This window comes from Corvus brachyrhynchos, unplaced genomic scaffold (genome assembly GCF_000691975.1).
Source record: "Corvus brachyrhynchos isolate BGI_N302 unplaced genomic scaffold, ASM69197v1 scaffold37, whole genome shotgun sequence".
NCBI classification, from domain to species: domain Eukaryota; kingdom Metazoa; phylum Chordata; class Aves; order Passeriformes; family Corvidae; genus Corvus; species Corvus brachyrhynchos.
Window position 1 is genome coordinate 975,072 of NW_008239289.1, and position 13,217 is coordinate 988,288.

The 13,217-nt window shown below is 39.8% G+C and overlaps 1 long non-coding RNA gene across 1 annotated transcript in view; it reads right to left on the reverse strand.

Moving 5' to 3' along the window:
• The window catches only part of LOC108448207, a 16,152-nt gene extending 6,557 nt beyond the window's left edge, over positions 1 to 9,595 (reverse strand). The window contains exons 1-2 of the long non-coding RNA XR_001864011.1: positions 9,402 to 9,595; positions 72 to 193 (exon numbers count right to left, since the gene is read on the reverse strand). This is a non-coding gene — a long non-coding RNA (uncharacterized LOC108448207). The remainder of the gene's footprint in view (positions 1 to 71; positions 194 to 9,401) is intronic.
• Positions 9,596 to 13,217: the final 3,622 nt, after the last annotated feature.

Here is a 13,217-nt window from a genome sequence, read left to right on the forward strand (position 1 = left end):
TGCTGAACCTTCTTTGCTGGCAAACCTGCTGGAGGAGAGGATGAGCAGTGTGAAGCCAAAGGGAAACTCACAGCTGTAAGAGGGGGTGCATGTTTGCTTCAGACACCACAGTATTCCCCACATCTTCTTGTCCCATCATTCCTCTTCTCTTCTTACTTCAGCATGGGCTCCACACAGGAAGAACAATCTGCAACTGCCATCAGTTACTTCATTAGCAAAATTGGAAATGGTTTTCAAGCACTTAGGGAGACAAGCTTTTTAACTAGAAGGAGCTGGTCAGCTTCATTACAGAGTGCCATGGTCTGCTGTTATAGTTGTCCCAAATGTCTGCAAAGCATCTGACTTCTCAACACCCAAAGTACATTTCAAGTTTTGAAGCAGAACGTGAAGCTAATTTCGCATTAGTCTTAAGTAACATAGAGGAGCTATTTCACCTAAGAAGAGGACTCAGGTCACCAACTAGCAGCAGCTGTTACATTTAGGTTTGACACCTAGGAAATTAATTAGAAAGATGTAATATTTTATAAAGGGGAGACTTCACTAAAACTCAAGGGTAATTACAAAAAACTGAGAGCTTAAAGGGAGTAAAACCCCCAAAGTAGTTTAGATATGAAAGCTGATACTGAGACTCAGAAAATGTATGTACAACCAAGTATTAAAGGAAACCAGAGAGGCAAAAGCCTTCTAGTGTAATGAAAGCAGTAAGGTTCTTTGAAGACAAGAAAAAGTCTTCAGGATTTAGAAATTTGACACAGATGAAGTCAACAAACAAGAATATAAATTAGAGGAGGAATTACGAAAGAAAATTGTTAAACTGGATTTTCCATGGCAAATAGCATAAAGCTTAAAAAGAAACACTAGCAGATCATTCAGGTGTACCTGACTCAGCAAACCCGTGAAAGAAATGGGAGATGTCTGATGCCTATTAATGAGGAGATGTGCAACTTCTTTGCAATAATCTTTACTGCTCCAGTAATGTCAATGAAATATCTACTAAGATGGAGGTGTCAGAATAAAAAGTGGAATTAAATTTGTCATCTGAACAGTTCTAGGTGACATAGATCTGAGTTTTATGACAGCGATCAGGAATGAAGGTAACAAAAAAGGTCAGACAGGTAACAAAAATAGCAGTTACAGTCCAGTAGGTGGAAGAGTGTATAATGTATCTGTATTTAGGCCATAAATAATAAAAAATCCTTTTCCTAGCCATAACCACTTACATTATATCACTGCTAGCGCAGCTAGAAATAGTTTGCTTCTTTTTGCATGCACTTAGAAGTCTGAGTCTAGATTCCTTCTCAATGCAAGAATAATCTTGATTTATGAGCATGATGCGATGACTTTACAGAGGTGAGAAAAGTCCTTTTCAGGCTGAATGTTCCTAGAGCCCATCATCCTCTTTGGGACATTGATGGAGGCCCAACCTTTGAGACCACTTTTCTTCCTACTGAAAGAAAAGGCATTCTACCTTAAAACTGCCAGAGAGAGTAAACTTGTAGAAGAGAGTCTCATACAGATTTGGATTCCATTACTTCTGTATTAAGTTTTATCTCTCCTCTACACTACTAGTTTTTCTTTACATCTAGTCCTTTACTATTTCCTTGGTGGTTTATTTTCAATTTTTTGATCCCAGTGTTTCCACTCCCCTCCTTTTGCCTTTCTTTCTCTCCCCTTTCTCTCTTTCTCTCCCTTTCTCTCTTTCTCTCCCCTTCCATAACTGCGAAATGTCTTTCTTTCCTCTTTGCAGAGTCTGGTACGGTAATGAACAGATAATTGATAAAACATCCCACTCTCACTGTCTTTCCCTGGACACATGAAGTGCTCCAGCACAAACATCACTTGGGTAGTGGTCTGTGGCATCATGCTCCACCCTTCCTTGCTCTCTGCTGCACGATGTTTCCCAGGACAACATTCCAAGCTGAATTCTCAGACTGGCAATCCCTAAATCTCACCCAGATTCCTGGCTTGCTTTCTTCTCAGCTGACCTATTACATGTCCGTCTAGCCTTACTATCTCCCTGCTGTCTCCACCTCTCAAGTAAGTCTTCCATGAATCCACATGTGTAGCCTAATTCTGCTGTCAGTAGGGCTCGTTCAAAACAAATCCTCCTGTACCAGCACTCCCAAGTGGTTTGGAGCTGATTTTCGTTGATGCTACAAAAGTGTAAGCCAGAAGCAACGTGCTTTTGTGCAAACAGTAATGCAGTTGTGCAGATACAAGCTGTGCTAATGTGCTTATCTGTGTGGGCCTCGCACTTCCCGTGGGGGACTCAGCTGGGCAGCAGCCAGCAATGGCAACAGCAATCAGATGCAGGCAGGGAAGGCAGCAGTGGGAGGGGGCTGATGTGCTTCTCCCTCTGCCTTCACTTTCAGTGCAAACAGCTAGAGGAGTCTAGGCACAATTTAATCCTTCCAGTACACATGAGGGCTTGCTCTCTGTTTCACTGCAGTCGTGTTTCTGAGGAGTTATCCTTCTCTGGTAGCATGCATTGAAACCCGTGACTTGGTGCTGCAGGCTTTAGGGGAATATGTCATCACACCCACATAAAATCCCAAAATGTCAGAGGAACAAAAGGACACAAACAGCAAGACCATTCTCATGCCTCCATTCCAAGCATGCAGTTCCCATTCACAGCTGTGGATCTGAAAGCTCCCTGGCAAGCATCCTTTTCACATTTTACACCCACTGATTGTGGGTGTGGGTGCGTGTGTGTTACTGCAAATACTCAGTGAGAGCCCATTTTTTTTTGGATGAGAGAAGCCTTCTGAACTGATACTTTGGAAGCCATCATGTGATGTTAGCCAAATGCTAACATTATTTTGCTTCGCCCACATACTGCTGGAAGCCAGAAAATGAGGCAGCTGCCTGCTGCTGCTGTAAGTTTGCCAGGCTGGCACTACAGCACTTGCAGCCTGCCATCAGCTCCAACCAGCTCACAGATAGCAACAGGCAAACATAATTCACATTTATGTCTCAAGAACAAATTGAGCTCAGCAGTTCTGAGGCTTTCAGCAAAATTCCCATACAGCCTTTTGTTTATTTGCTGAATTAGAAATATACTTGTAGAAAGAGAATCAACTTAGGATGAAATGTGTATGTATTTCAGGATAAAAGAATTTCATTAAAACTGAAATATCACTAAGTGGGATGACCTCCCTCTTTACCAAATAAAATTTTTATGTATTTTTCTTTTCTACTTTTAGTTCAGCCAGGTATGTTTTGGGTTGCCAAGATTACATGGGATTTAGTGCCCTTGAGACAGTCATGTTTCCAAAGTGAGCGATTTATTTGGAGCATCTAGAAATTCCAGCTTTTTTTTTATTCTTACCTAAAAAATGTTTGAATAACAAATAAACTAAGCCATTCTCCCCACTATTGCTCATGCATGTGGCTCACCTGGTATTTGCACTTCTGACATGATTCTATTGTTGTGTCTCTTCTAGGCGGGATATTTTCAGAAATTAGACAACAGGAAGAAATTTAGCCAGGTTTCTCCCAAGAGCTCAAAAACTGGAACACAGCTTTTTAATGACTTTGAAAAGAGAATTTCTAGATATAAATCATGCTGACAGTTCTTTCTACCAGAGAGTTTTAATAGTCCATAAGGTTCCAATTTGTCATTATTTTTTTTATCCTTCTTTAAAAAACAAACTTAGTCATTTTGGAAATAGTTGTGGGTAGTACTAAACACCATTTCCAAGAGAACATCTTACCTAAGACAACCAACCAAAAATGTGAACAGAAGGAGAAGTCATTTCAGTCTTTAGTTCCTTAACAGCACATTTTGGAAAGCAAAAAGCATAAGCCCCAAATTGCTATCACTACTGAAAGGGGTATGAAACAGCTGAACAGTGTATTTTGAGACATATTTTTCTGCACACTTTTGCAGCCACGGGCCAACCTCTGAGCAGACACAGGCGACCAGATCCTCCATTCCTACAAATCAGCCTAGTTCCGGACAAATCACCAGAACTGCCCCATGACACACAAGAAGAGGTCTGGAACCTCGGTATCTCGTAACCATGTATGTCAAGCATGAGATTATTGTGTGCTCTGAGTTCTGAAGCACAGGGAGGAGCATTTTGGGGGATGACAGAAGGAAGAAGTGATTGTAAAATAGAATAGCAACATCTTCCAAATTCTCAGATTCAATAGTCCTTCCTTCAGGTTAGATTTCCACCTCTTGAGTCTGTCCCATGCAACTGCAGCAAAGGCAACTGTTGGTGCTCCTTCCTTAGAAACCTTCTGGGGCCACTTGACTGCCTCCGCACGATGAATTATAGAAATAGGCTTGCTATTCCCCACAGCACTGTCCTGTAGCAACAGCAACATAAATCCACTGTCTTTCAAAGAGCTACATCAGGTATACACAGCCCTGTGGTGGCAGGGAGGGAAAGATTCAATGAATGGTTTATTTAAATCCATCCTTTTCTGTACTGAGACAGTGCTCCAGGATAAAGTATCTTCAGACATTATCAAGTCTGTCTTCAGGAAGAGATGCATAGGACATGCAGGTTGGAAGCAAGGGGGAAACAAAAGAAACACCTTCCGAAGGGAAATATCCTCAGACCCATGCACACAGATCTAAACCTGAGGACTGTGTTTCTCTCCTGCACACTGCGGCCAGAAGCTAAAGGAGCACAATGACCTTCCAGATTTGCTCCTAGGGATTTAAAATTGAAGGTGAAACCTTGCAACTTTATTTCTTGTTGTAAGCACCAAAAGCTTTTCCACTGTCCTCCTTCAGCCAAATCAGTTCTTAAGCCATTTTTACATTTTCATTTAGATACTGATCTATCATATTCTCAAGGCACTGGAAAGATTTCTCTTGGCTTAACTAAAGGTTAGATCATGACTTTAAAAATGCATCAGTGAGGAAAAATTCAGGGGAAAAAGAAAGCAGACACACAGAGGAAGTGATTTCAAACTTCGTTGAGTTTTGTATTTAAGAAAAAAAACTATCTTCAAGAGTAGGTAACTTTCCAGGAGATTCTTTTTTCAAAGAGGCCTTGGCACAAGCTTGGAGAAGGGAGCACTGAGGGATGGCAATCACAATGGTGATGCCAAAGGCCCTACACAGGTGGTGCTGCATTTCAGAATCCTTTTCCAGATGACAGGACACCAAGGAACACTCTTGTATTTCTTGTTTGGGCAGCTATTGATAAAAACAGGGTATTGTGACTGGACAGTCATTCACAGAACCATCTAGACTAGAAAACACCCTTAAGGTCATTGAGTCCAACTGTTAATCTAACACTGCCAAATGCACAATAAACCCTGTCCCCAAGTGCCATATCTATACATCTTTTAAACACCTGCAGGGATGATGAATGAACCACTTCCCTGGACAGTATGTTCCAATGTTCCATAACCCTTTCAGTGAATAAGTTTTCCCTAACATTTGATCTAAACCTCCCTTGGTGCAACTTGAAGCTCTTCATATACATATATACAATTTCAACTCCCAATGACAACTGAAAACTAGTAATGGTAAAGGGCTGGAAGATGGTGTTCACCTGTCTACACTATTCCTACACCACTTGCGTTTAGTAGGGCACATTCTCCATTGATAACAAGTTTAACAGAAATTTGAGGAGGACCTGTTTTCTTTTCCCAGTACAGGCAAAATATATAACTTTGTGTATCCTTTATCCCAGACCTCAGAGCAGTGAGATAACTCTGGAGCAAGTTAGCTGCTTGAGCTTCCCATTTTTTGGACAGTGGTGTAAAGGCAGCACAGGCCTTTAGATGGATGTGAATACTACATCCAGTCTTGACAAAGGAAACATGACAGGTAGTCATGTGGACACCAGACTCAGAGAAGCTATAGTCATTCACAATTTACAAAACTATTTCTATTTACAGGATGAACAAAAGGCCTGAGTGTCTTTGTGTAATCTACTGGTTAAATAACACCTGTTAAATACCTGTTTGCTAGGGTAAGTAGCCAGTGTGATCTTCAAAAAACAGAAGTGCCCTGGTTCTAAAAATCTGAAAAATAGCCACATTTGTACTATTTTTAGTACAAAAAAATGCCATTGTGTCTAAATCCACTTAACCACCTAAGTAATATTCTTTAACTTGAAAATCCAATTCATTTTACACTTTAATAGGTAGATGCAGTGAAAATTTCAGACATAGCAGCAGACATGGCATTTGTAGCTAATTAAGGAAAACTGGATTGAGCCCAGATGTGGATTATGCAAAGTGATTACTGGTGTTCTTTAATTTTGAAAGCATTTCCTTGTGTTTGTTCACTTTTTCCAGTAAACCAAGATAAAAAAGATTCTGAAGGGAAGAAAATAGGTTTCTACAAAGTAAAACTGTCAGTGGCAATTATTTCCATCATTTCAAATTGACATGTATGGTAGTTAACGATTGGGTCACAGCCATTCTTTCAATCAAAACTTGGTTTTTAGCTGTAATCCAAAGTAAGCAATGCATATAGCTTTCAAGCATGGAGTGACATTAAATGTGGAACTCCCCACAGTCATTCTCACTGGAAATGTCTGTGAAATAGTAATATTTCATTTGTGTTGGAAAAAAAAAGGCACCATAATAAGCACTAATTGTTAATGGTAAGACTGTACTATGTTTAATTCCAGTAAGCTGCTGAAATGAGTGAAGATCTTTGTCAAGTAAGAAGCCAGTCAACCTGAGGAAAAGAGACAGAAACAGAATTCCTAAGAGTGCCAGTGCTGTGCAAGGATCTTTGATACAGCATTAAGAAATACAAAAGATGTGTTGCACAAATAAGCAGCAAAACACTTGTAAATCTCCTTTTGAAAGAAAATTTATTATAAGATTTTCTGATCACTTATCAAATTGCCATCAGAATATTGGGGTGGAAACTGAAAGTAAAAAAAAAAGGAAATTTGGAAATCAATTTATGCTGATTTTGTGGTGGGAGACTTGCCCATGTGCTTGATTTTACAAAGCTGAGAAGTGGTTTGGCAGTATCCATAGTAGCTTCTGCTTGCTTGCTTTCTTTCTTCTTCTCTCTGTTTTTAAGGTCTACTGATCTTATTGTTAAACGCTAGCAATTTGGCATAACTGAGCCTTAGAATTGAGTAAGAAAGTTTCTAAAGAGAAAAACTGTCATTCTGCAATGCAATCATTACAAATTAACATGATTTTTAAAACCAGTATGTCCCTTCTGGGTTTTTGTAATCATCTGTTGAATTACTCTCCTCTATTTGTTGTAGTTATGTTGACAAATATTCCAGCATAAGTATAAAATATATTTTGATTATGAAACAGATGGAATTTTCCATTTCCATTCTGCCATGGTGAACTAAATTTGACTCTCTTACATTTTCTGTTTCTGTTTCTAAAGACATTTAAGATGATTATTGTCCTATGAACAGAAAGAGTTTTTACACTCCACAAATTTCTCAGGCTACTGTCCCTGGTAGCAGAACATAATGTATAACTCTCATTCCCACCAGTCACCTTCACCCTGTTAAAGTCCCAGGACACCCCTGGCAGCACTTGGTATCTGTGCCCACATTGTATCTGAGACCCTGATAAAGGATGGCATAACCAGATCTGCACCTGGTGGGTGCCAAGTATAGAACCAGCCCCATGGGCTGGGGCAGTGTGGAGACAAGCGAGACAGTGGAGCAGACATCCATGAGGCAGTAGTTCTCCTTGACTTCCCCCTGCAGTGGGAAAAGCAGCCTCTGAGTTCGCAGCCAAGGAAAGAGGTTAGAAGCAGATGCAGTCAGTCTGTGAGTGTAGTGCAGCAAAAATTCACTACTAGTCTCAATATCCCTAAAGCTCAACTGCTGTCTGCTTCCTGGAAGAACTACAGAAAAAGATGGTTTTAAAGAAAACAAGTCTGTTTTGGGGGTGTTTCCCACAAGTTCTTTTTGAACAAGAGAAGAGCATCATGACAAAAACCACAAAGGCACTTGTTTGCCACTTAGGGAAGTGATGAAAACCCAGTCATCTGGGAGATTTGCAGCTAGTTCTGGACAAGATGAATATAAGGGCAACTGGGTCTTAGGGAAGCAGGTTGGTGGATGACAGTGTCTGCTTCCTTTAGTATTCTTATTAAGAGGACCAACAGCAGGCATGAATAATGATAAGCTGCAGCTTCTACTAGAAGAAGCTACTCGGGACATTTGTTGAGATTCAGAGCAGAACTATACTGCTTTAAAAGACTTGTTAGCAAAAGGGACTTTATCATGTTATATAAAGCCAAAGCACAGACATCTGGAGAAAAAAAAAGTAGTATCAGGGTAATAAATAATTATCTCACACAGGACTGACCTATGCTTAAGAAAAGTGACTGTGGATGGAAGAACTGGAGATTTAATGAGCTGTGTTTCATTTGCGTGCGTAACTATTGTCCTCACAGTGCTGGACTTACAGAACTGCACATATAAAATACCATTAGAGAAAACAGACAAACTATACTCTATACTCATTAGTCTGATATAGAGCTCTTTCCTTATTCACAGACATATGCTGTTTTTCCACATACTCATAAACCATTTGCTCTGTTCTTTGCTTACATTTTGGCCTCAGCACAAAACAGCTTTTATTTTCACAGTTGAATATTCCCAAACACAGCAATATAAGTGGGAGAATGTATTGGTAGCTGTGTATGGTATTTGTTTATGAGCTCAAGAAATAAACTTGTCTGTACAGATAATACTGCATTCTAATAATATTAGTAAAACCTTGATTACAAATTTCCTAGCCTATTTTCACTGCTTGCAGGGACAGAAATTTTAAAAGTGATTAGCAGGAGAGAAAGTTAAAGGTAAGGTTGATTTAAAAGACTTACAGTTTAAATAATTTACAATAGTATTAGTATCAGATAAAGATGTTTCTAGGAATGCACAAGAAAAAAATCTGCTCCATCCTTGAAATACCAGAATTTAGCTTATAACTTTTACCTTGATAATATCTTAGAGACTGAGGTGGCAGCATCAGCTAATGATTCGTTCCCATACAGAGCTCTTAATAAAAGGGCATGGCATCATCATAGGTGCCAAGTATGTCTTCACAGTCTTTCATTAGCTTAGTCAGAGAGATTTCTGTGGGTAAAATAAAGGTGGGTTTTCCATGTGGATGCAGTGATATCCACATTAATCCTACAAAATGCAGTGTAGTGATGAACACAGTCCCAAAGTATTCAGGGTATCCTAATCTTTATTCTGTACAGGAGTACATGAGAAGGCACAGCAAGGTGCCCTTTGAGGGGTGTGCACAAGATCTCCAGGATCTCCTGTCCTGGATGCGACCCACATGACTTTCAGACAACCATTCTTGACTACAGTTCCCTACCTCAGGAGACCCACCAATACTGTGTTGGTTTCCTCAGCCCCAAAGCCCCTGACAATGCCCTTGCCCCAGTCCTCCAGCTGAGACTTGACATCCCCTCCACTCACCTCCCATCTACCACAAGTCCCCCTTGAAGCATCAGCGAGATCAGGCCTCAAGACGTCTTCCCAGAACTTGCCAAATGCCAAATTTCAGATGGTTTTAACTCAAACCCAGGAATCTGACCAGATTTTCTTGAAAACAGGCCTAGTTTCATTCAAAATGTGTTACAGACTTCAACAAACAGAGTCTGGGTTTTGACTTTCTTGTGAAACTTGAAACCACATGTGTTCCGCATGGTTTAGGTTTTTGTTGTGAATATCTTACACAGCTCTATGGGAATAGCCTTTTCTTGTGGGCTTTTAGCATTTCCTATCCCAGCCAGAACCATAAAAAGCAAAGGCTGGAAAATATGAAAACTTCAATTATGTGGAAAAAAAGAAGGACTTAACTTTTTAAACCTCAGACAACGTTTGTGTTCATTTAGAGTGCAGAGTGAAGTTTTGAATTAATTCATGTTTTATTTTAGCTGTTAGACTTAATTAGGTGCATTCAGGAGAAATCACTTCCCCTCTAACATAAAATCACGGAGTTTGTGACACATGGAAATTATAAGCACTTTGGAGTAACTTGGGAGATGGGTGGTGGCTTTGCAGCAGCCGAAGAGCAAATATTTACAGTACATTATGCTTCGCTTCACTTCTAAATTATTATCTTCCCCTTTGGAATAATCTATTTGCCAAAGACAGATTTCTACTAAAGTTAGTGCCCTCTTCATCCATTTTGTTTGCAGACAATTATTTTTCCCACATTTACATATTGAAATTTCTTGCCCTAGCTCTCTGCAGAGTCAAATGAAAACTGAGGACATTCTTAATCTGTTATCTCTTCTGTCCCTGAATCACACTGTGGCTTCTGACAAACTTACACTTCCGTGAGCCTTTCTTTTTTCAAAATAAAAATACAAATACTTAACTTCCCAACAGAGATATTAATTAATCTCCATAACGGGATCTTAAAATATAAATTTATATGTAATGTTAATCAGTGGGATCATAATTGCTTATTCCAAAAGTTCAAAGCTGTTACTTTACAGATTACTTAAATTAATGCTAAAATATTCCCATCTTTGGTCTCACAGGGCTCATTTATGGGAAGTTAAATATAACAAAAGTAATGCTGTGACATAAAGGAAAAGAAATAATTATATATGCCATTTTTATTCCCCTGATATAACTTCTCCAGTGCATGATGTGCTATTAGGTTTTGCAATAAAAGTGCAGCAACCTGGCTTTGCACTTACAATAGCTAAAACCATGTGCATACGTGTAAAACCTTTGCTGGCAGGCTTCCATGTGCGGTTCATGCATTCCTTCGCCTGTGCAATTTGAAGCTGTCAAAAACTAATTAAATAATTATGTGGTTGTTACTGCAGCTGTGTGTATTCTTCATTACGTTATAAGGCTGCGGTTTGAGGCACTCTCCTGCTCTAGGTTTCAAAATATTAGTAATGGAAGGTGTGTTGTCACTGCATGTTCAGCTGCTGCCAGAAAAAGCAGAAAGAGAAGGGAACAGCCTTTCATGTCAGTCTATCATTACACTTCATACTGTATGTTCCCTCTGTGCAGCATAGAGGTGAAAATACAAACTGACTTCTTGTAGCCCCTTCTTGTTGGGCAGAATTTGGCATGGCCTGTCCTGAGTACAAGACAGAGAAAAGCCCCTGCAGTACTTCCACAGTGGATGGGTGCGTATCTGGAGCCTGTATGTTGCTCTGTAGTGCCTCTCAGCCTAGCGAGGTGATCAGGAGGCTGATAGCAGAAGGAGAAGAGAGAGGCTGTGGAGAAGACCACTTCAACACCTCCTTGGCCAAGAAGGACACTGCTATCAGTCATACTCTTGACTTACTCCCTGACCTCAAGGAAATCACTCTCTGGGCCCAACTGCCCTACCAGTAAATCATGGATAACTTTGTATTACCTCCTCCAAGAACATATCAACAGAATTTGTTAATGACAGTGATTCAACTTGCTCTCAGAGTGAGGGTGGTACACAGATGCAATACAGTATAAAAATATTCTGTCATTTTCAGTGATGTTAAATTACCACATCACCACTCAATAGCATTAGATTTTTAGTTGACGAATAAGGACCTGTCACTGAAATAAAATAATCTCTAGTCATTTCCCCCACCCTTCTGTTGGAAATTATTCTTGTACACAGAAAAACATGGCTGCTATTTACCTTGAATAAAATAGGGTATATGAGTACAAGGAATCAGCTCTGCCCAAAGGGTGAAAAGAAAAGCATAGCAGTCCCAGTGAAGAAGGCATCTGAGATCTCTTCACAGAGGAAGACATTTCTCAGGCCTACTTAATGAGGCCACTGAGGCAGCTAAATCCAAGTAGTGCTGCTCTTTCCAGACCAAACCAGCCCACATCAAAGATGTTTTCCACTGCTACAAAAGACATGCCCTGTTTGCACATGCAGTGCACAATTTACAGTCATCTTTCGGAGGAACAGTGAGTTACTCAAGCAGCAAAGCTGCATCATACAGAATGTCTCTTTTTTTTTTTTTTTTTTTTTTTTTGAGCAACTTTACTTTTGGTAAGTTTTCCCTCTAATTTATGGAAAGGTCTGCATCATCTGCACTTCTCTGCTTGGCTGAACGTTCAAAATACTAATAATGTTCAAAATACTAATAAAGGGAAAATTCCAGATCACTATTTTCTTAATATTATACCCGCAGTATAATACATAAGTCCTTCTAATGTCTTCAGATGATTCATCACTATCAGTCTAGATGACACAGCCTTTCCCAGTGCACTTGGCAGCCATGACAAAGTTGTTTAAAATCATGTTATCTCTAGCAGCCTTTTTTCTAGAGCCTTTCTCAGACTCTCCTTCAGAAAGCTTATAGGTGAGTCATAGTAAAATTCCTGAAAGCTAAAAGTGAAAGAAAATAAGCTACTTTTCTGAAAGCCCAAGCTGGAAGCTAACGATCTTTCCAGTTTTCAAGGGATACCAGACAGCAACGCATGTCTTTGGGTCCCTCTTGTGGTCTGGCAGCAACGAGCTGCCACCATCAACATACCCTTGCATGATCCCAAACACACCAACACGCAGAGACACGCATGCTCCCAGACACATGGCCAGATCCAGCAGAGACAAAGGAAGAGGAAAGGAGCCAGTAATCCATGGCCCATGTCCATTTCTTATCCTTACCAAAACTATTGAAATCCCAGGGAAATACTATGTAGTACAGCACTACTCCATTTTCTTGTTGAACCTTCTTTATTCACAAATAATATTTATTATTTATGAAACTACTGTAGATTACAACACAACATGCATAAAGGGTATCAGGACATGACTGTGTTTCAGATAATTTCCAGATATACATCCAAGATTGTATATTTCTGATTTTGAATAAATACTATACTCAAGATTTTGTGTGTTCAAGATTTGTATATGGTATATTTCTATAATCAAGATTTTGAAGACACTCTTCTTCTGAAGCATAGATTTTGGGATTACTACAAAGAAAATTTTGTTTGGGGGTAATATAATTTAGTTTGGGGAGCATCTTTTAAATTATTAATATATGATAACTAACCTTATCCACTCTGCCAGAGCTCCAGCCTGTTGATAGGATAACAACCTCAGAAACAACTTCAGACATCTAGGCGGTAGCTTGAAATCATGAACTTGGGGAAGACAAGAGAAAGACAGAGGGAGAAAATTTTCTTTTAAGTGGGTGGCCCTGGCCAAAGCAGCAAGCTCTTTTTGGTACCTGTCTCCATCCAAGCACCAAGAGGCAACACAAGAAAGCATATGCCATCAGGTCCTGTGGACAAGGTGTTCCAGAGGAGCCTAAGTAGTGG